Here is a 23,883-nt window from a genome sequence, read left to right as displayed (position 1 = left end):
GTTTCTGAAGGGGTAACTGTAATCAGATCCATTTTACAAAAGAGAAAACGAGGCACAAAGAAAGAAGTGTGACTCTGGGATTCAGAGAGAGAAACCAAAGTGGAGTCAGTATATGCTTCCAACTCCAAAATTCTGTGATGTGGGAAATAAGTGGCCAAGGATTAGGCCCCCTCACTGTCCACCATACCCACATCTGTGGCTGCTCTTGTCTTTTCTCAGGAGGGAAGGAACAGTTGGAGATCTCAGACCCCAGAAGAGCTCCTTATTGAATTTCAGGGAGGGAGTTTCCTCCTTTCGCAAGAAAGCATGGAGGATCTATCTATGCTGTCCACGGGGTCTTTGCTGGATAAGGGAAGGAAAACTGATACATAATGTGTGATTCTTGTTCTAAAAGAGCTTGTAGTCTGTTGAGGAATAAGGACATACATATGAAAACTGAAATGCCATATATCATCAAATCTAAGATGCCACAGACTGTAAGACGGTTTCAGAGACGTTAGAAAGAAAAAATTGTGCATCTGAGAATCAATGGAATATGGTAGTAATACAGAAGGTAGATTAAAAAACAGAAGTTGACTATCCAGAGTTGTCCTATACTCTGTGTTCACTCACAAAGTTGTTTCTTGCCGACGTGCCAGTGCGGGAGGAAGTCACCGAGGAATGGTATACATGGTCATTGCCGTGAGATCCCGGTGAGGATGGCTGCCTGGGGCAGGAGCAAGGCCTAGCACTAAAGGAAGGATTTGTGGATCATGTGACCCCCCGGATGAGGCTCTGACGAGCAGGGCAGATGTCACATGAGTAGAGGGGAAGAAGGTGTGATGGGGGATGTTCTGGGGACAAATTGCCAAAGAAGATCATGGAGACACTAATGTCTTACTAGATGCATTAAAATATTGGTATTAGTCTGCTCGGACTGCTGTATCAAAATGCCACAGATTGGCTGGCTTCAGCAACAAACATTTATTCCCCACAGTTTGGGAGGCTGAGAAGTCCAAGATCAAGGTGTTGGTCATTTTGGTGAGGTGAGAAACCTCTTCACGGCTGTAGATGGTTCCCTGCTTGCTGTGTCCTCCTGTGATGGAGAGAGAATTTCTGGTGTCTCTTGCTCTTCTTCTAAGGGCACCAATCCCATCATGTGTACTCCATGATCTCAGCTAACCCTAATTACTTCCCAAAGGCCTCATCTCCAAATGCCATCGTGTTGGGAGTTAGGGCTTAAACCTCGGAATTTGGAGAGTCTCAGTAAGGTAGCATTATCAGGTAGATGTTTGGAGGAGCTATGGACATCTGCTTTCATCAAACCAGATGCCACCAGGATCTTTCTGGGTTTCACATCTCAGTTCCGTACAGCTGTCACCGAGTTCTGCTCTACAGAGGATGTAAGGCGGAGGGAACACATGGCCTCTGCTCTCAGGCAGCTTTGCTACAAAATTGATGGTGTTCCAAATTTAAAGCTGTGAAAGATTTTTCAGAATAAGGCCAGGTGAGATGGGAGGTGTGGGGGATACTGACAATCTGTGACCGATCGTGAGCAGGTAAGAGATCACCCTGGGCTGGGTCAGTAGGACAGGCTCTCCTGGGGCAGGGAGGATTTGTGCTGAACCTTGAACGTGGCAGGGCTTAGGGAGAGGAGCTGGTGGGCTGGAGCAGGGCCTGGGTAAGTACACGCGAACGTGGAGGAGCCAGGTACTTGGGGGTCCGTAAGAGGTACAGCCAGGTGAGTGTCCTCCAGCACTTACTGGCTGCATGCAGGACATGGCAGGGCAGAGTTGGTGGTTGATGGTGTGGCCAACGAATCGTCCAGGGTGTAGTCAGTGAAAGGGCTAGAAGTGCAAGCGGAGGCAGGAAGATCAGCAAAAGCACCTTCCACATCAGCCTCCCTGCTGTCCCCCACATCTATGGCGGTGAGATAGGCAAGTTCACAGCTTCCGCTCACTAACAAGCTGGAAGAACTTTGCTGCTTAACCAGCAGCAAGATTTTGCGAGAGTTTCAAAGAAAGGAATAGAGAGCTGGAGGAGAGAAAGTAAATGAGCCTGTTGGAATGGAAAACAGCCCGTTGGATGGGCACACTTGGATTAGTGCCCATCCTTTGCTTTCTGCACCTCTTCCTCTCCTCTCCCATTATTTGGCAATTTGTCTCATAGGGCTGTGGCCTCCATTTTATTGCTGTTTCTAGTTTTTTGCAGGTTGTATCGTTCTTCGACTTATCTATTTTTGGCTTTTTAAAAATTTGATTCCTGTCTCCTCTCCAGTTACAATACCAGGTCCTTGAAGGCAGGACCTATCTTCCTGTATTTCTTAAAGTCTTGGGTTATATTTTCTTCTTCTGAGTAAATACTCAATAATATTGACTTGATACTTTAGGGAAACAGGTAGGATACAATTTTTAAATAAAAGAGAAAAGCAAAAATACTTAAAATCCACATCTCTTTATTTCACGAGTTACCCTCCCAATGCCCCTCATTGAGCAGTCACAGTATGAGACCCTTCAGGACCACAGTGGCCCTTGAATGCCTGGATCATTGGAACCTTGGAATGGTGGTCACTGTTTGAGCGGGCCCACCATCTTTTTCACAGACAGAGAGCCCGGCCAGCTGTCTCTGGAATCTTAAGATGCAAAGTACATGTCATGGTAAGAGACAGAGACAAACAACAGGCTTCTGCAGAATGTGGCAGTTCTTGGGGGATGATCTAAGTGGAGTGCTGGTGGGTGCTTTAGTTGAGTAGAGAGATTATACTCCAGTAGTCCCAACTGCAGACTTTATTTGTGCTGTTTCTGTGCTGTCTCTTAAAATGAGTACATGTGGCACATTTTATATATTAGGGGTGTCAGGAGAACTCTATGTAACACTGGGAGCTAAAAAGCAGAAAAATACTTAATAAAATTAATATTTGCAGAGGAGGTGTGATGGAAAGCTAGAGAGAGAAACATCAGAGTATGTTATAACTGACTGGTCCATGGAGTTTTTAATCGAGGGTCTAAGGTTGCTATGGAATCCTATAGGCGGTTTTGAGGTTTTCTCCTAACCTTCTGGAATTGGATGCATGGTTTTGTCTTTATGTGAATTTAAGCATTTTGTGGGAAGGGAATCTATACCTTTCATCAGATTCTTAAGGTCGTCTGTGACCCAGAAATGTTAGAAGCTACTGCAAATTCAAATTCCTCAGATCTACAGATGAGGAAACCAAGGCTTAAGGAGGGCTATTGACTTTTTCAAGGTCCGTCAGAGCTGGAACAATCATGCAGGCTTTCAGTCTGACAGCACAGCATTCTCTCCGCTATTCCTCTCTGACAGCTGAAGAAGTCACCTTTGCTTGTGGATTATTTCCAAAATCCTACTGAGAAGGATGAGCCACTAAAAAGAGATTAGAGATTGATTTCCTGCCAGGACCTCTAATCCACCAAGGCTACTCTTGTGTTGGAACCAATGTGAACCCGCCACGAGCTCCCCACAGAAGAATAGGGATTTTGTGCAATGAATCACAGAACCCTGGAAGGAGGATCTGGACAGCTCCTAGAAAGCATGTGTGAAAATGTTACTCCACCCTTGGTGAACACTGTTTTAAGGAGCCTTACCCCCAAGGACGGGGATGTGAGAATAGGGAATAGAAACTAGTCTGACTTGTCTAATGTCGTAGAAATGCCTTTGCTTTGGCTGTGAGAATCTCGTGTGTTAGACCAAGTGCTCTCTCAAACATAATAGAATCATACCCTTATCAAGCCCTTCCACTGTATTGCTTCAGGTGCCCACACCTAAGGGAATCTCTGCCTCAAATCCTCCATATGAGGACATTGGCTTCCTACCCAACCACTGGTGTGATCATAGCAATGATGTTTTAGCTTTGTGTTGGAGGCAAGGCGTGTGGTGTGGCAAAGCACACGTCCTGTGTGGACGTCAGGGTCAAGTGTCTGGGAGAAGAACAGTGGGACACTGAAGATGGCATGTGGTGGACCAGGGAGGCGAGGGAGGAAGGGAAGAGAGCCAAATGGTGGTCATGAATGGGAAGGAGGGCAAGGAAACACGGCAGAACTCTGGGAGCAATTTGAGGCCATCATACTGAATTGTGACAGAAGTCTGGCTAGAGATGGTTGTTTGAAGGATGCTAGACATCTGGCTAACCACCATTCATGGACGGCTCAAACTCTTACAGAGTTAGTGCTTATATTGCACTTAAATATGGTCTTCTGGCACTCCTTATAGATTGCTTCTGTGCTGTTTATCTTACAGTCCTATCAACCAGCTCTTTCCTTTCTTCTACAAGAGACCTTTCACACAGAGCCATAGTCTTCTGGATCTTAACCAACTTGAGTTTCTCCAGTTTCTACTCATTGGGCAGGTCATTCCTGATTATCAATCCTTGAATGAGAGACACTGCCTCAATGAATGGCCTTATTTAAATGTAACTCAACCGTGAGTAAAGTGGGATCTAGTCTACCAGATCTAGTCTGGTCAGGGCAGAACACAGTGGGATTTGTGAAGGGTGCTTTTAATAACCTTGACTCCTTAGGCTGTGCCTTTAACTTAAACCTAACTAGCTTGATCAACGCTATGTCAGTTTTGGATCAGTGTTCAGATCATCTATGAAGGTGATTGCACATGTGTTCTCTGTTATTCTTTTCCATTTTATGTCATCAGTGGGGTTGACTTTAAAAAAAGTAACAATGTCCCATGACTTCATTTCAGTAGATAGAGAGATTGAATAGAACAGGGTTTAGTTAGGAATTCTGGGTATTCTGATAGAGAAGTCCCTTTATGTCTGTGGTCTTGACCTCTTAAAATGAGCCCCACATACTCATAGTAATTAGAACATATAAAATTCCCAGCCCAGGGCATAGAACTCCATCTCCAGAATTTACCTAGAGCCAGTCACCCACGTCAGTGCTAACTTTGTCCCTGTGGTTCTCAGTGGCTCTCCCATTTCCTGTTGGACTCTGCATCTCAACTTCAAAAAGATATCGATGACCTCGATGACAAATTCCAGAAAAGTTTTTCCTGTTCAAACTCAAAAGCATCCCTCAGGTTGATTCTGAATTTACCATGTCCCAAACTTCATCATAAAGAATAAAAGACATTCCTTCTTCAGCCTACTATTGATTGGAGAATATGAGCAATAAGTTGATATTGATCTGCTGATCAATATTTTATCCTGGCGACTTTGCTGATTTTCTTGAACCTATCTACAAAATGTCACACACTCTTCGCTTACTAAAAAAGAACCGCTAACTTGTTTGTGACCCCTCGCAGGTCACTAGGACCTCAGCGTACCTGTTTCATATTTTGTAGAATGAGGGATCTTGGACTAGAACAGCTTTTCTGAAAATGTTTTCCAAAATCAGGTGTTGCTAGGTGTTAAATTAAAATAAGCCCCCCAAAACAAAACAAAACAAAAAACAAAATGAGGAGAGGCAGAAACTTCAGGGATTAAATAAGTTTTATAAAAACTTGATTAAAAAACAAATTAAATAAATTTCTTTATAAAGCATTTCTCAGAACCTCTCACATCTTAATGTGCCTTACGAAGCCCCAAGAGTCATATGTCATATGCAGTTTCCCCCAAACACTATTTGATCATGGAACACTTTCCATTGAGACAAATATTCTGTGGGCAACCCTTTGGAAAAACAGTGAACTAGCTGGTTTTGGCAGAATCTTTAGGGATCTCTGTGCTGACAAGTGCATTCTTCACTCAGAGAGCCCAGGGCGGGATGTGAAGGGCAGGTCACTGCCCAGCCATCAGCTAGGCCCCAGTGCCCACCAGGAGAGCTTGTCCTTCTGCTGCAGTTATTACCACGAGGAGGGCACCTCCTGACCACGCCTGACATTGAAGAATGCAGCAATTCCCTGCACGTGTCTCTCCCACCACCCCCTCCGCTCCTCTGCAGTCCCCTCCCTAGCATTCGGGGCATCTGCCTTGCAAAGCTCATTAACCTCTTTAATGATGCAGTACCCTTTTTCCATATAAACCTAGGTCCTGAAAATTCGCCACTCTCAGTACTTCCCAGGAGGAGAGCTTTCCCTCATGCCTGTTCTCTCTGGCATGGGGCCATGCTTAGGGGAGCACCAGGGGGCAGTTTTGTGGATTTCTTGAATTTCCAGAATGACTTCACTGATGCACATACGTGACATTTTGGTGCCCTGAAGATGGATTCAGTGCTAAATCCATTTGACAAAAGGCAGATTTCACATTTCTTTATTCTCTTTAGGGGGGAGTCACACATCTGAGTCACAACCGTCCAAGATAAGAAACAGCGCTTAGGATAAGCCCTTTTGACTTTGTTCAGAAGTACCAGGTGATATAGGGCAGTGGGGGAGAGGAGTTGAGTTCACTTTTGAAATCTGCAGCCCCCCTACCCCCTGCTTTGAATTGGGGTTTAGGACCAGACGGGTTGGGTTAACATCTCAGTCCTGCCACTTGCTAACAAGTTAGGTGATCCTGGACAAGATGCTTGGTCTCTGATCATGTCCATCAACGAAGTAGGATCTGAATTAAATACCCTTAGTCTCTGTTAGTGGTTTTTCAACCATCGGTGGTCCACCATACAGTTACACTCCTGCTGGGACCCATCAAACATGGCTTTATCTGGAGCCTGCTTTACTGCTAATGCCCGTTCTCTAGACAGCCCTCTACTGCCCACCAGCTAGCCATGGGTACGTGTGCACACTTGCACCCAGCTGCGTGTGAGCCTGTATGCTCTGTACCTCCCGCCAGGCTCCACCACCGTGGCTGGGGTTGTTGTTATTATGAGGTTTAAATAAGATTCTGGGGATGCCTGGCTGGCTCAGTGGGTTAAGCCTCTGCCTTCGGTCCAGGTCATGATCTTGGGGTCCTTAGATCGAGCCCCGCATTTGGATCTCTGCTCAGTGGGGAGCCTGCTTCCCCCCTTTCTCTGCCTGTCTCTCTGCTTCCTTGGGATCTCTTTCTCTGTCAAATAAATAAATAAAATCTTTAAATAAATAAATAGATAAATAACATTCTGCTAATAAGACCAGCTAATGTCTATTCACCATTTACTTTGTGTTTCTTCACGACATGCTTCATCTGCACCACCCCATCTAATCCTCCCTCCCGTTCTGAGGGAAACATTTAGCAGATGATGGAGCGGAGACATGGAGAGGTGAAACAGCCAGGCTGAGGCCAGGCCCCTGGGATTTAAACCCTGACTTCAGAGTCCAGACTCTTCTACTCTATCATAAAGTAAGGGAAGCAATTCGTAAATCGTAACGTTCTCTCCAGATCAGGGACTGTTCCTATGGCTACTAACCCTCCCATGCTTCAAAGTGGGCCAAAGCAAAGTCCCAAGGTGCCCCAGCCACATCACTGATGTTTGCTAGGGAAATGTGTTTCTCACCACCCCATTCCTGGCTGGAGATGGGTCTGGTGCATGTATCTCTGAGGGTCCTAAGACTGAGAAGTAGGGGAACCTCCGTGTCACTCTCTACATGATCAAGAAAGAGCTAGGAAGTTCCAGCTCCCCTCTGTCTCATCTGTCACCCACTTAGAGTCCTGTCCGAATATGGGGAGGGTAGTCTGGGGACAGAGACTGCTGAGATGGAAGATGCTGTCAGGACATCACAAAGCACAGGGACAGAGCAGGGCACACTCCTGGGCTTCAGCCGGCTGAAGGACATGACCAAATAAATCAGTCCTCAGATCATTCCTTTGACTTACCAGCCTTTTCCTTTGGGCAAAATAAAAGCAAGAAGTAGCTGAGACTAGATCTCAGGACCTACATCTTAAGACTCTAGAAGTCAAATGGCTAAAATAGGGTTTTTTTTTTTTTTTAAAGATCTTGCTATTTGTTTAATAATTTGCATCAGTGAACCATTGCATATCCTTGACCATGCAGTCTTTCTGACTGCCTCTGTTCTGTTTCTGATTTGATCATTATCATGTCTTTTGGGGAACTTTGGACCTGGGCTCCCATCGGTTTTCCAAGTAAGAAAATGTAGACTTGGGCAAAGGGGGCATTTCTTCCATTGTCCACTAATGAAAGGCACCTATGGGTTCCTGAGATGCCTGCAGGGACCATCATAGATGCTATTATTTGTGTGATGTCGGTTCATGGTCTAAACTAAAACTCTTTCACCAGTTTTTCAAAGTAGCCGCATCAATCAGGAATCTAAACTTAGGCATTTCCAAACTGGAGAATATCATCTTTCTTCCATTTCATTTATAATTGGTGAGTTATAATTGGGGCCCTTTTGTGATGTAGAAGGGAGATGATTTTATTTTGAGTAGCAGATGGAACCCATGTTGGGATTAGGCCTAGAGGTGCTGTTCATCGGGCATGGGAAGGTGGCAGCCCCTGGATTATCTGTGGTGGCCCATGAGCAGTGACCACTGCCTTCCACACTGTTTTATCTCAGGAGGTGTGTTTTCAATCAGCAGACTGTTTACAGCTCTGCCGCTGCCCCCTTAGAAATGCCCGATCTGCTAAGCTTTACCGTGTGGGGGGAATACTTTCAACATGTAGAACATAATCCCTCACTAAAACCTTAAATTATCCAAACTGAAAACTTTCAGGGTTTAACTAGCTTTTCTCAGTGAGGTGGTTTGTTTTCATTTGCTTGGTGTCTCCACTTTGAGCCTCGGAGCTGTCAGTTTCATTCCTATTTAAAGTCAGTTTCACCTTTCAGTTCCCTTCTTGGACCTCAGCCTTGTAGAGTTTCATTTCCCCATACAGGGTGCCCAGGGAGAGGCGGGGATGGGGGGGGGCTCCTCATTAAGTCTAAAAATAAGATTTCCCTGAAATACCATCAAAATATTGGACAGTAGGGGGAAGATGATTTGATTTTAGAACAAATCACTCATTCAGAATCTCCCACCTTCGTATTTCTCACCTACACCTAATGGTATTGACGTAGATCACGGTTCTCCTAGTTCTCGACCCTGGCTGCGTGTTGGAACCACTGGGACTTTTTATAACACAACAGCAACGACACCTGATGTCTGTGCTTTACCCTATACCAGTTACCTGGAACGTCCAGAAGTGACTTGTTGATGTGCAGTCAGGGTGGGAATCACAGGCCCGGAGAACCTTGGGACCTTCTTGGCTGAGCGCTTGTCAGGGTTACCGTGTCGGCAGCCGTTTGGTTACAGCAGCCACAACGGGACAGGTGTAACGTGTCCCTTGTCCATTCCCTCTCCTAGCTTGGTAAATACCGTTTCTGAAACAGTGTTTGTTTTAAAGGTGATCGGTCCAGAATATTTCACCTTTAACTTATTACTACTTCCTTGTTGGGGTAGAGGGAGCAGGCCTCTCCCTCATCAGGCCTCACACAGCTCTACCAGGATGGGAGGGAAGGCAGAGGGTCTGTGTGGGACTCTGCAGAATCCTGATTCTGTGTCTGTGCTTCAGGAGGCTCAGCCCAGCCTCTAAATGATCATCCAGGACCTGTCCAGAAGCCTGCCTCTCCTTGGTAACCCAAGCTGGCAACACAGTAATAGCCCGCAAAGCTAAACTCTAGACCTCAGTCAGCTGACCTCATTTCTAGCATCTCAGAATGGAGCCAGGCTCTGACGGACTGAAACTCAGTGGATTTCATTAACTTTACATGCCGAAATGCTGATTCTGAGCCATTCTGGTTTGCACACCTCCTTTGTCCCCTCCCCTTTTCCCTCTTCTCTCCAGCCCCTTGCCAACCCAAACGTGCGAGAAGCAAAAAATCTAATCCAGGTTATAAGTGTGGTATGGAATACCAATGTATTTTTTAGTTGTTCCCCAATCCATAAGCATGGACATTTTTTGTTTAGTTGTGGTTTTTTGAAGGTGAAGGAAGAGATAGGTAGAAGTCTTTAGAACATCTTCTAACACATAGTGTATTTCATTGACATCATATGCTGATTTCCATGTTACCATTTTCAGTTTGACAAATAAAGGACTTGCAAAAAGAAGCAGGGAGTATCAAAAAAGATTTAAATTAGCTTTTTGATAACAGAAACATTTCCGTGCTTTGCAAATGGCTGATGCATTTGATATGGTATCTATCATACACGAGGTCTTTGATATTGAAACTAATTATGAAAATGGCCACAACAATTCCGAGTGTCTGCTGTGTGCCAGGAACTGACTTTGAAACTTCACACAGATTCATCCCTAATCTTCACCACAAAGTAGGCGATGTTGTTTTAATTTTACTGATAAATAAAACAAAACAAAACAAAGGCTTAGCCAGTTTACAGAACTTGCCCAAGGTCACACAAGATAGCAACTAACAGAGCCAGGACTCAGTCCAAGTTGGTCCCGATCCTAGTGTTCTCCCAGTACCCGCCCTGATTGTGAAGAACTCACTGTCTGGTCCCTCATCACAAGAATCCACTCTTTGAGTGAGGGGCCGTGATGGATTCCACTGCTCTCAGTGTGTCTGTGTTAAGTTCTGCCAATGCGTTTCCTAAGACAACCCACCATACTTTGTCAGAGATTTATTTCATATGCATATTGATTTTGAATAGAGCTTTCATAATCATTACCATATATGAGCCTCCTGGTAAAGATAGAGGGTGGGCAGTGTCATTGCTTTACCCTTTTATTCCCCTAAGGAAGAAGACCAAAGCAGGAAGAAACTGATTGCCTTGTTTATATTTGGAAGTTTTTTCAGTGGCAAAGCTGGGGCTGGAATCCCGGCCTTCTGACTCCTGACACAGTGCTCTTTCCATCACCTGTGATGGAAGATCTTTGTGCACAGCATGGCCTCATTGTTGTGCCCTGGCTGACCCAGGTGAAAGGCACAGAGGCAGCTATATTAAGACCATTAGGTAACAAACCGGACTAGCTAGCCAGACTGGTCTTTCCAGCTTCATCTCTCACCCTGGCCAATTCACAATTCTATCAGGCGGCTAAAAACTTTTTTTTTTTTTTTTTTTTTTTTTTTTAACCTGCTTCAAGGTCTGCTGAGTTCTTTTCTCACTCCCGAGGCGCTCTCCTGCCGTGTCACCCTCTAACAAACCCTTCCAGTTCCAAAACCCCTTCCTCAGAATCTCTTCCCTGGTCAGAGCCAGTTTTTGGTATCTCAGGCCCTGAGCTCCTAAGATGTTATCCAAACAGGGTGAAGCATTTAGCCCAAGCACATAGAGGTCTGAGTTTCATTCAGATCCTGAAGCATATGTAAAGCCAGAGATGTTTGTCTTTTCTATGTGCTGAGTCCAGAGATAGATGTATGGCTGGGGGTTCTTGGTGTGACTCCATGGACTCTGTGGGCCCTAATGGACCCATTAGCTTTTCTCTGATGTACTTGATGGATTATCTCAATTGTTACCACGGTATTCTGTGGGAATAAATAAATAAATAAATAAATGGAAAGAAGTCCTTCTTTTAAAAACCAGAATGGGTCAAGGGTTTCCCATTGAGGTTGGGCATATGAGAGTGGTCCCCACAGAAGGAAAGACTATGCAAGCCCATTTCTGGGGTGGCTGAGCCAAGGCCTTCAGCACATGGGGAACAGCTCTGTCACCATCTGTGGCTGGCATAGGCAGAGCCAGGAACCAATATTTCTGAAGAGTGGATCTGGGTGTCAGAATGTAAAAGCCTTGAATTAAACTCAACTATTGACTTGCTCTTAGCTCTTAAGCCCCATCATTTCTTGTTAAGAGTCATTCACTCACCCTCTAAGTAATTGTTGAGTACTTATTTGAGGCAAGGCTGGTGTTACAAGTGATACACAAACAGAGATCATGAAGATATGGTGCCACTGTCACCCAAAATAGATCAAGTTAGCCGGTCACAAACACAAAACTTGTATATAATAAGTACATATGCGCAGGACAAAGAGAAGGGGGAAATTATTCTAGACTTGCAAGAAGCCTCATTTACAGAAATATTCACTGATGAATTTAACTGGGCCTAAGAGCTATCTTAAACAGGCAGAGGGGGGGAGGGAGGCATCCCAGGCCAAAAGTAGGGAAGTGTTCCAGGTGTTGAGGGAACAGTCAGTAACCGCATGTGTTGGAGTGAATAGTTGGGATTAGGAAATAGCGAGCGGTAGCAGTCACTGAATGCCAGGTCATGGAAGTCAAACTCTGATGGACAGAAGGGACAGTAGCATGTGGCCAAGCACCTAAATGAATGTTTCAGTGTCTTCTTCAGATTGCGCCCTCTCTGCCCCTGCTTGTGATGGGGAACAGGGGGTGATCAACATCGAGGCATCGGCGTCCCTTAGATGGAAGCAAACACCACCGGCTACACGTAGCGCAGAGCTGGGCTACCGGAGGCCGAGAGTTACCCTCTGGACTCTGTGAACTCTGGCTGGGAACAGTTTGCAAACCCAAGAGGGATGGGAAGTGACAATGGCTGTTTAAAGCTATGAAATCCTTTCTTCAGTTTTCTTCCGATGTATGCGAAAAGCCAGAATTTAAATCATCTTTGGAGAGATGCTCCTAAGCTTCTGATAACATTAATTACTATCTGCCCTCCTGGCCTCATTGGTCACATTTGATCCTTTCCTCCATGAACCTCTTTTCCCTTGGCTTCTGGGGCAGCACTCTGTTTTCCTCTGAGTGCTGCCTACTCCTCTTCTGAATCTCTTGCCAGTCCTCCTCATCTCTCTGGCCTCTAAACATTGGAATGCCCCGGGACTCAGTCCTCTCTACCAGTCTTCCCTCTGTTGTATGCTCACAAGACACTGATTATCATCTATACACATAAGACATTTAAATGTCTCTCTAAAGCCTGAACTTGCAGGCGGAAACGCCAAATGTGATTATCCATTCTGTGTCCACAGTAGATGCTCCTCTGCCCCAAACCTGCAATGGCTCCCCATTTCCTTCTGTGCAAAGATCAACTCTTTGCAGTGGCTTGTGGAATTATAAGTGAGCTGGCCCCTTTTACCTGCCTGGCCTCATCTCACTGTGCCCCACCTTCCAGAAGGCTCTAAGCACCAGTCAACTTCAGATACTTGGTTTTTGCTGTTTTCTCCCTCAAACGTCTGCAGTGCTTTCCTCTGACCTCTCTGCTTAAATATCCATTATCCACGATGCCTTTGCTGACCGCTCTATGTAAAATAACAGACTCCAGCCCTTCTGAGTTTCCCTGGTCCTCCTCACCTATGTTATTTTATACCTCACATTTATCTCTACCTGATGTGCTGTGCATTTTGCTTACTTACTTGTTTATTAGCTTCCATTCTCTACCAGAAGGAAAGCTCCTTGAGGGAGCTCTGCTCTGCTCACTGGTGTGCCCTTGTGCTTAGAACAGTATTTGGTGCCTAGGCAGTGTTCAGTAAATATTTGTAAAATGATTCATAAAATCATCTCCTGTAGATTCAGAACTCAGAAGAGACCATCTGGGTTAGGATCTGGCCCAGCGTGAACTTGGTCAAAGGTCACTGCCAAGGATAATCCTCAAGACGGAAGTCTTGGGTAGAGACCAGGTTTTGCTGCAACCATGCTCTGTGGTTTTAGACAGTTCGGGAATAAATCTACCAGACCACAGTTTCCTCGTATGTTGAATGGGTGCTGATATCTTACCAACAAGAAAAAAGTAAAGATCAATTGAGGGCATGGACATACTTCTGCCAATTAGATGGTTGATCCTTTTTTTGCCCTGAAAAAGGAATCAGGCTTGGCTCCTCTTTTTTTCTGGGTGAAGGATATGTGTCCATTCAATTCTGTTTGTCTTCCTTTGGCACAAGAGAGTAACGTGGGGTTTTTTGTTGTTACTGTTGTTGTTTCTAGCTTTAAGCAGGCATTTTGTGGGTGGATGTGAAAACATTTGGCTTTATTTTGAGGATGGTTTCTTATTTTATCCTCTCTTGTTTATGTAGGGGGTTTTGTTGTTGTTGTTGTTGTTGTAATGTGATAAATGACCAGCAACTTCCCTGAACCCTATGGAAATGGTATCCAGGCTACAGAATAATTATTTAGTGAATGGTGGATCCAGTTTATGTTGGCACGGATCAAATTAATCATGATTAGTCATGCCTTCTCTGACAGTAACCTCATCCCTTGCAGAAAGGCTCCTCTTTATTAAGAAGTAATAGCTGTGAGGGATGTCTGAGCCCCACTCTGGTTTCACTGCACTGTGGCTTTCCCCATATCTTGACAAGAGAGATTAAATATAGATTTAATCCCATCCAGATTAGAACAAACCAGCAAACAAACAAAACCTCTCATGAGGCCCTTCTCTCCTTGCCACTGTTGCCCGCCCTTGGAATTCAACTTCTAGAATGAAAAAGAAAAGTAAAAAAAAGCAAAGAGGCTTTGCAGTTTGCTCCTCCACCCACTCAAATGGAACATAATCAATAATTATAATAGTAGTTAAAACAAACCTTAAGGAAGTGGTGTTTTATTATAGTGGGACTAAATCCGCAGACTTTCTATCCTGGTTCCCTTGCCAGTGCTTGGGTCCTGGGGACGAGGGTCCTCTTTAGCATCTGAAAGGTGTGTATGGACTGGCTTTGAAGAATAAGGCAAGCTGGTTTCCCGGGAACCTTGATGAGGAAGCCTCCTTTTCAGCTTCAGTCCAAATGGAAATGCAGGGCATTTTCATTTGGAAGAGAGAGCAGGACTACGTGGGCAGGCAGTGAACAGGGGAGTCAGGGAACCTGGCATCAGCTCTAGTTGTGAGACCTTAGGAAAGCTCTTAACTTGCTGGAGCCTTTCTCATTGCGTCTGTAGAGTGGAATGGCAATACAGAACATTATATAGCCTTTAAAAGGAAGTTCTGACACCGGCTACAACATGGATGAACCTTGCGTATGTTATTCTAAGTGAAATGCACCAGTCATGGAAAGACAGATGCTGTGGGATTCTACTCCTACGAGGTACCTCGAGATTTACGGAGACAGAAAGTAGAATGGCAGTTGCCAGGAAGTGGGGGGTTGGAGGGAATGGGAAATCGGTGTTCAGTGGGTACTGAGTTTCAATTTTACGAGACAAAGAGTTCTGTGGCTGGAGGGCGTGATAGAGGTACACCAATGTGAAGGTACTTAATGTCACATTTAAAAATGATTACGAAGGTAAATTTTGTGGTGTATATATTTTACCAAGAATTTTTTTTAAGATTAAAAGTAGGATAATAATAATCTCTAAAAATCACATCTTTGAGTGTATGATCTATTATGGTTCCCCCAAGTGGTGAGGATGCTATAAGATGAAGAGAACATTGGAGGCCAATCTGTAGGGTCCCAGCAGATATGGAAATGAGCCCCACACTTCCACCGCAGTGTGTATTGGAAGGCCAGGCTCTGAGAGGGAGTAGCGTGTGCTTCCACAGAGCAGATTTAGAGCCCATAAGTAGGAGTGACAGGGAGGCAAAACCTCGTATCAGTGTAGGAAAATTTTTCTTTAAAAAAATAAATAAAAAGGCTGTCCAAGATCCTACTCCACAGGAAGTAGTCAACTCCCTCTTTCGGGGGTGTCTAAGTGAATGCTCTGGTCACGTGCAGAGTCCTTCCTGCTCTCGTGGGATGCTGGGTGACATAACTCGAAATTGTGTTCCTTTCCAGCACTCTCTAGTCCTCTTCTTCTTTCCCTTGTCACTGGCATGAGTGTTTCCTTTCATTCTCCTAAATAACAGCATCTATTACTACAAAAGAGAAAAACAACTCTGGAGTTATTAAGGACTCCACAGGTTACGTGGGAGTAAATAGAATTATCTAGAGACAGATCAAATCCGCTTGTAAGAAACTGTTTTGTTCTCAGAGGAGTCACCAACTGTGACTTGGACCTCAGACTTAAGGGTTTCCAATTCAGCAAAGGGAAGGAAATCCGCAAACTCAACTCACTGAATTGGATTTAAGCTTAGGAACACTTTACCTCCTTAAAATGGCCATATTAAAAGCCTGTAAGAAAAAGATTTTATCAGTTACTAAATTGTGGTAAGTGTTATACATGCTTATAACGTTAATCTTTGTGATTAGTGCCAATGGAGACCCACCTTATCGGCCACAGCATCCTAATTCTGAGCTAGAGGTGTGTTGTTTGAGACAGGTGAAAATTTTGTTTTTCTCGGATCTTTAAAAATTTGGCCTCCTCACTTATTACAGGCTTGATCATTTTTACATGCTTCTTGGAAATACAGGGAAATAACTTCATAGTATAAAGTCTGTCTCAGATAAGCCTTTAATATATTCAGTTCTTAAACTGACCAGTCTTCTGTCCCAAAGTTAATGAGCTGATAATTAAAGTCAGAGTCGGTTCATTCTGAAATAGGCTCAGTGCCCTGAAAACTTTTGGTGAGATGAAATTAGAATTTCCTAGAATACTGGGACTACCTTTATCATATTACTTATCCTAATGTTTTGGAATATTCTGATGATTTATCTTTCCCATAATGGACTCTGAGCTACTGGATATAAGGATTTGTGTCTCTTTTGCCTTGTTATCTCTGTAGAGGAGTGCAGTAGTAGGTATTCAGTAAAAGAACCTCAGAATGAATGGTGAAAGTCTATAATCATCCTCTATGGAGAGAATCCTTACCTGTTGTTTGTAACCAGGTCGGTGGTGTTTAAGAGGGGATTTCAGGAGACCTGATACACTGGGGGCCAATGGTAGGGGCCACGAGGGTGCTAAACCTAATGGTAGAAACTTTCCTCCTTATCTGTTTTACATATTAGGATCCTGTGTAAAGTTTTCTCTAAGAATATTCTGAAAAACACACAGGGACAAATACTTAAAACGTTAGGAGATGCGTTCACGGTGTACATGTATGTGTGTACCTGTGTGGTGTGTCATATGTTGTAGAGCTTGGGATGAGGTATGATGTTTTCAGGTTTCTTTACTCAGTTTAACTTTCCATTAAATACTTCTCATTTGCAGGAATTGGGTTGGTCACAATAAAATTGTTCCATTAGGGATCTGTCAAGACTAGCTAAGGATTTTGCTCCTATTAAATGAAGTTTTTTGGTGATTACCAAGTGTTTTGTTCTTTTCCTTCTGAGAAGATTTGAACTTCCCATTAGTGGATTTATACTGATCCCTGCTTAACCATATCAGGCAATGAATTATACAAGAAACCGGCAGTTTCTGAGTTGTTCCAAACCCTATAAAGGACATAGAGAAATGCTTTTCACCAAGGACTGTTATTTTGACAGTTGCTTCTGGTTCAAGAAACCCACATCTCTTGTCATTCCCTGTTCCCGCAGGGGTGCTGCAGTGATAGGCTGTTGGACTCTTTTATGTCTGCAAAGGGCTGTATGACGAGAGATGGGCAGAGTGACTTGTGTGGTATAGATACCCGCTGGGGACTTGCTTTAAGTGGCAGAAGAAAGAGGTGCATGCGGAGTGGAAGAAAAGAGAAGAAATAAGCCGGAGGCTCACCTGAATGGTCAGAGCTGTGTAGCGGAGCCCAAGGGTGCCAGGCCAGAATCTGGTCGGGTGGCTGGTCCAGAAATGCAATTCTTACCTATGAAGAGTTCAGGGGGCCTCACAGTTGGACACTTAACCACAGGAACATGGATGGATCCTTTCTACTTAACACTTTCTACTTTCTGCTTAACACATCTCCACCCCCCACCCCCGTGTGTGTGTGCGTGTGTGTGTGTGTGTGTGTGTGTGTGTGTGTGTGTTGTGTGTGGTCTTTACCATTTTTGTCTTTTCTTTCCATGGTAGCTTCTTTCCATGGTAGCTCAACCTCTAGACGCTTTTCACTTAGCCTGAAACTGATCTTTACTATTTGGTACAGTTTCTAAAAAACCACAAGTCCCTTGGGCACAGAAAGAAAGAAGTCCTGATACGCTCTTCAAACTACATAAGAAGGTCTTTTTTAAACTATGTTTTCTATCTCTGCTCTTAGTGGGTGGAAATTTCTTAGACGTGTGTGAATTCAAAGGGAACCACCTAGAAGACCTTAGCTCAAGTTAAGGAGATTAGAATCTGGAGATTCTAATTTTCTGCATGCTTCCTCCTTTTCTTCTACCTGCGTGGAAATCAGTGTCCGGAAGTAGGTGTTGGGATAGAAGTGACAACGGAGGGCACAAGATTAAAATGTTTATTCTTCCCCGTGACTATTATGAAGGAGTCTACTACGAACAACCCAAAGAGACACCACACGAGAAACTCAGTTTGCTTCCCAACCTTATGTCACGGAAATTCAGATAGAAATTCGTTTTTCTGTTGTCATAGGATGGAAAAGGTTAGGGGCCGACTGGCAGCCTTTCAGACCCTCGTCTCTATACGTGGCAGTGAGGAACCTCCTTCAGCACTGGGACCTGACACCACCCATGTGCCTGCCTGTATATCCTCTAGGCAGCCTAAATGAAGGTGTACCAACCAGCCTCTCTGTGAGCTCATGATGGACCTTTAATTGCAGAAATTCCAGAATCTTCATCTTAACCCCCTTGAAATGCATTGAAAGGAAACCCCAGAGTTCCTTATTGCTAGTGGGTCCTGAATGTCTTTCAAAAGAAAAAGGAAAATGCCCTCCCCACTTCTTCTTTCCCCTCCCTTCAGCCCAGTGTAGAACTGAAGACAAAAAATGCAAATTCTACGGGAGAGAGACCACTGCTTTGTGTTCAGACTGAGCTGTCCAGTGACTGGTAACGGATGTGTCTATGGGAAGAGTTTCTGTAAAAGTAATTGAGGAAGAAGAGAGTAGGAGGGCCTGGTGTCTGGCATGTTTAGACGAGAGACAGCCGCAGAACCAGAAGTAAAGGATGCTGGGCAAAGGCCTGGAGCCTGGAAATTGCAGCATCTCCTTGGTTTGCCTGAGCCTGGTCATAAGACGGGGAAGGAACATCTCCTCCCCGGCCTCTTGGTCTGCTTGGCACCCAGCTTTTTCTCAGTTTACCTGTTTTATTTGTCTTCATTTACCTATTTTTCCTCTGGTACTTGCCTTTGGCTTATCCTTTTACTTTAGAATTTGCTGTTTTTCTGTAGCATCCTGGGGACTGCCAGTGGGTTCATCGCTTTGTCTTTTGTGCTTGGATGCTACCTGTAAAGTGTTTTTGCTTTGGTCTTCAGTGCTCGCCAGAACAAAACATTCCCCAGCCTCAGCAGTTCACAGACAGCTCCTAAAATACTTTGAGTCATTCCTTCTGGACTTTCAGCGAGAACCCACAGATGGTAGCTACACAGATGTCAGGAAGCTCCGTAAACCAAATCTTGTCTGCAGGTAAGAGAGACGTTATAGAGCAAGCTATGGAACAGGCCCTTGCAGGTTTCATAGAAACCGGAGAGGGGTGAAAGAAAAAGACGGATTGGAGGAGGTGTTCCTGGCCCTCAGGGAATGCCTGAGGCCCAGTGTGCCTCCAGACTCGCACTTGTCCCTTGAATGCAATGGGAAGAACCACATGGCGCTTTGAATGGAAGTTCTGAGTCCCTGGTGACCCACAGTAGGCGTCACGGTGGCCCGTGCCGACTGGGCTCCCTGTCCTGGGCCCCTCGTAAGGAGGACAATATCGGGATCTCTGACTTCCTATAACACTCACTTGCAGATCGCTTTGGGGGTCCCCCCCACTGCATCAGAATTCACTGGGAGCTTTTTAAAAATACAGATTCTCAAGAGCCCCTCCAGACCAGCTGAATCAGAACCTCCAAGGGTGGGTGTGGGGGACAGACACGGACATGCGCACAAGCTCACACCCTCACACACGCACTTTTTACAGGTTCCCCAGGGGACCCAGGTGAGCAGGGGGCATGGGAAGCTCAGAGGGAACAGACTGGGAGCTCACGGTTGGCAAGAGAACCAGGTGCAGACCAGCCACTGCCTTTATTGCCGTGGGCTCTGCAAAAGGACATTTCCCCCAGGGAGCCCTCCAGACAGGGGTTTGGGGTCTCACAGACCCGGGCACAGGGATAGCACAGGGGCGCCCACAGTGCCCAGGACGCACAGGGCGCCGTCCATCTCTCACCTCCCTTGGGCGGGGTGGGACCAAGTCATGCGGGGGGGGGGTGAGGGGGAGTCAGCAGAAGGCGGAGCCCGGGTTGTGCCTTGTGTTCTCATCAGCACGTGACCCTTTCCAGTCTTATCACAACCTGCGAGGGTATTTCCTGCGGACAGGGCCCTGGAGGCGCAGCGAGAACAGAGGCAGGCTGAGAAGGGAATGGAGGAGAAACTCTGTATTGTGGATTCAGTATCAGCTCTGTGATTTCCCTCCCCCGAGGGATAAATATTGTGCTTTGCAGCTTATATGAGGGAACAGACTTCCTATGTGTACGATTCCAGGAAGAGAGTTAATAAAACCTCTTGATACCTTGCCTCCCCGGCAGCCTGTATTTGTCTAGCAGCGAGGCTGTGTGCTGTTCATACAGGACTGGTGTTAGGTTGACATTTGTTTTGACCTTTAAACTTTATGCTTCCTCCTTCGCGGTCCTCTCCCCCGCCGGCCTCCCCACCTCCTGTTGTTCCTCAGTGCGTGAGTTTGATCTTCAGCGACCTGGGCTTTTCCAGAGGTTGACTCTCCCAGGCTTGGCTGGGGCGCGGTGCGGGCTTTTCCTCTTTTCTCGGCGCAAGGGTCATTGTGTGACTGTAATATGATTGTCTGGCGGCAGCACGAGAGGCATTTCACATGTGGGGAGTGTGGAGAGTTTTGTTTTTTCTTTAAATAAGAAGAGGAAAAGAAAACACCTCCGGGAACCACATCTGCCCCGGGGAGTTCAGGGTGGGGACTCCTGCCTTGGCTGGAGAAGGCTCGTTCCTCTTTGGGAGTCCTGCCCCGGGCCCAGCGGGGACGGGGAACCCAGCCCTGGGAATGCTGCTGCTTGTCAGGGAACAGGAACATTCTTGGCTCTGAGGCTTCTTCAGGACCTGGGGGTATTTTCATAAGAGTGTAACCCCAGGGCTAAAGGAAAATTCCACTCGTGGGCAGCCTGATGTTTCTGTTCCCGGTCATCCAACCCAGCTGCGAAGTGCTCTGCTTAACCTTCCAGGCTTTGCCCTCTGACTGATTGGGTTTCAGTCCAGCTCCATGAAACACCACTGGGCACCCTTAGATAGGTTACTTCATGGTTCTTCACCTCAGTTTTCTCATCTGTTTAATGGGCCTTATGGGGGCATATTGAGAATCGAATATGGCAGAACATATACAAAAATGCCTAGAACAATACCTAGACAATAAATAGACACCCAGAACATGTTAGACCTTAATGTTAGGACTTCTCCCTAAGTATCTCCTACCTGAAAGAATCTTTAGTTCCTTTGGTATTTTCAGAAGTTGGACTTTTAAAGGTGAACTCTGCCCTTTTGTGTAAAAATACTTAGGAGAGGTTCATTTGTTCTTTGTTCCTTTTGCTTTCTTGGTATCTCTTAAAGACCGGGACGTTTTCTTCCTGCGGCTGCATGGGATGGATTGTGACTATCCCTCATTTTCCTTCCATATCTACTGCTGTTGCATAAGGGTCCGTAACTGTCCATCTATGATCTATGGTGATTTATAAAAAATACACATAGAGGCTGTCTGTAGACGAAGCATGCTCATTAAACGTGCGCCTAGACCTCCCACCTGTGGAGGAGACTTGCGAAGCTTTCCCAGCAGGTGTTTCTTGTGCTGTGCCCAACCTCCCCTCACCACTATAGATTGGGACAAGGGCGTTCTTAGAAAGGTTCCTCAATGGCTGTGACTCTAACCAGTGAGTTTTAGTTGCAGATATGCCCCCAGGGGCCTCCTGGCAAGATCGGCTCACAGCCAGGCACTAAGAAAGGGCAAGGAGGAAACTCCAGCAGACACTGTAGTGCTTGGTGGGACTGGGGTCTGCCGGTCCCCTGCCCGCTCCTTCATGGCGGGCAGCACACCGAGGTTTTGTTTTAGTATATCTTTGCTACATCAACAGAAATTTGCTTTCTTCTTGCTCCCAGAATGTAGAGAAGTGGTAGTTGGGATGTTTGGAGCCTTCTCTGAGGACGTGTGTTGACTTCGTTCTTGGCGTAGTCTGGCATGGCAAGGTGCATCTCCTAGGTGACTTGCTAACATACTCCTATTCTCCTACTATAAGCACTTAGAGGTGTCCTGGGACAACATGGCCATTGACTCAGGTCAAACAAAAGTTTGAGCCAGTAGTAGATCATATTTATGGAAGGGCAGTATGAAAAGGAAGAAGGGAAGCCCAAGGTTGATACATTCATTCCTGGTTTGCTATGGGCTGCTGCTGTGGTTTGAACAGGTTCTTCTTTGAAGGATAGTAGTCTCTACTGCCTCTTTGAATGTAGGCATGGGTCTCAGCACAGTCCGGTGGGATCCATCCCAGCCAGAGTGAGGGGTGAGGGCATGGGAGATAGTTCTATGCATAGAACTTTATTGAAACATACATTCTTGACCTATATCCATGGAAGATCCTTCAGGAGTGTGTGTGTGTGTGTGTGTCCTGATCTTCACCCCATACCAACCTGAACGTTAGACAGCCACTGTTACTGATGATTGTCACTAGCTCTGACATGTCTCGGAGATCAGTGAGAGCTGTCACACAGAATGTGACTTGGCAGCAGATTATTTGTGGAGTGGGTGGGAATACCTCAGGTTTGGGGCACTTCGAGTTGGGGGTAAATCGAGGGTCATCTAACCTAACTCCTCTGCGGACACTCTGAAAGATACTCTCCACTCAGATTGAAAATGTCATACAGTCTGGAAGCCATAATTTGAACCTCTGTCATCTAATCCCAGAGCACACACTCTTGACACGTAGACATCCAGACAAATGACATAACCTCGCTCCTTGAATGAGTCACAAGTCTCTAGACACTTAACAATAGATTCATGGGATTCTACATTTTTACTTGGGTTGTATTCTAAGTCAAATCACTTCAAAGTTGGTATAATGCTTTGCAGAAAAGATAATGACAAGGTCCCTGGAGGTAAATTTAGATTTTTTTTTTTTTTTTTTTTTTACTTTCCTGGTAATGCTAACAAAAACCTTGAGAATGTTGATACTTTCCAATCAGTGCCCTGTGCCTTGCTGTGAAGTTTGAAATTAAACCTTTAGCTAGTGGCCTGGATCTTTTTTTCCTTTTAACTGCTACTGGGGAAAAAGTTCAATGCTTATTCATTCAGTGTATTTTTTTGGCCAGTTTTATAAGGGCTCTCTGCAAGATCCTTCATATACCAATTTGAGTAAGATGCTCTCCCTAGCCTCAAAACACTCGCCCTCTTCTGGGAGAGACAGACAAGTGAATCAACATGTGGATATTTCTGTGTGTCTAATGCAGTTAGCAGGATGCGGAAGGTGCTATGGTAACATAGCTGGGGAAGTCAGGAAGGTTTCCAGAAGAGGTAATATGAGGTTATGATGTCTGGACTCCTCTCTCTCACTGTGTGCCTACAAGAATTCAGTGCTCAAGTTTTGCTTACATTTTTTTCTGCCATGGCTTCTCCCCTAGCCTTGTTTCCAACAAATGAATTAAATATAACTTTTGTCCACCTTAGTTTCTAACCTCTTTTTTTCTAACAGAGGCATACCTGGTTTTAGCACGCTTCACTTTCTTGAGCTTCGTAGAGATTGTGTTTTTTACAAATTGAAGTTTTCTGGCAACCCTGCCTCGAGCAAGTCTACCAGCGCCATTTTTCCAACAGAATTTGCTTGCTTCCTGTCTCTGTGTCACATGCTGGTAATTCTCGCAATATCTCAAAATTTTTCATTATTATTACGTTTGTTACAGTGACCTGTGCTCAGTGACTATGGCTCACGGAAAGCTCAGGTGATAGTTGGCATTTTTAGCAATAAAATATTTTTTAATCAAGGGATGTGTACTGTTTTTATTTTTTTTTTTAGAGCCAAAGCTACTGCACCCTTAATAGACTGCAGTATAGTGTAAACATAACTTTTATACGCATTGGGAAACCAACAAATTCATTTGGCTCCCTGTATTGCAATATTGGCTTTTCTGTGGTGGCCTGGAACTGAACCCACAATATCTCTGAGGTGTGCCTGTAGTTTTCTTTCACCTCGTATTTCCTTCACTCAATCCAAGTAATTAAAATGGAGCATAATTTTCAAATTTAGGTCAGTTGAGG

At 45.1% G+C, this 23,883-nt stretch overlaps 1 protein-coding gene and 1 long non-coding RNA gene across 9 annotated transcripts in view; both read left to right on the top strand.

The window, feature by feature from the left end:
- SETBP1 (SET binding protein 1) overlaps nucleotides 1–23,883 on the top strand; it is a 363,049-nt gene that overhangs the window by 65,702 nt on the left and 273,464 nt on the right. The gene's annotated exons all lie outside the window — the stretch shown is intronic.
- LOC116572357 lies at nucleotides 1,476–17,267 on the top strand. Its single transcript, XR_004278272.1, has 3 exons — nucleotides 1,476–1,486; nucleotides 2,369–2,376; nucleotides 12,090–17,267. It is a non-coding gene; the product is annotated as an uncharacterized LOC116572357 (long non-coding RNA).

The sequence above is a fragment of the Mustela erminea genome, chromosome 13, assembly GCF_009829155.1.
Source record: "Mustela erminea isolate mMusErm1 chromosome 13, mMusErm1.Pri, whole genome shotgun sequence".
In the NCBI taxonomy this organism is placed as follows: domain Eukaryota; kingdom Metazoa; phylum Chordata; class Mammalia; order Carnivora; family Mustelidae; genus Mustela; species Mustela erminea.
This window is presented reverse-complemented; position numbering and strand designations above follow the sequence as displayed.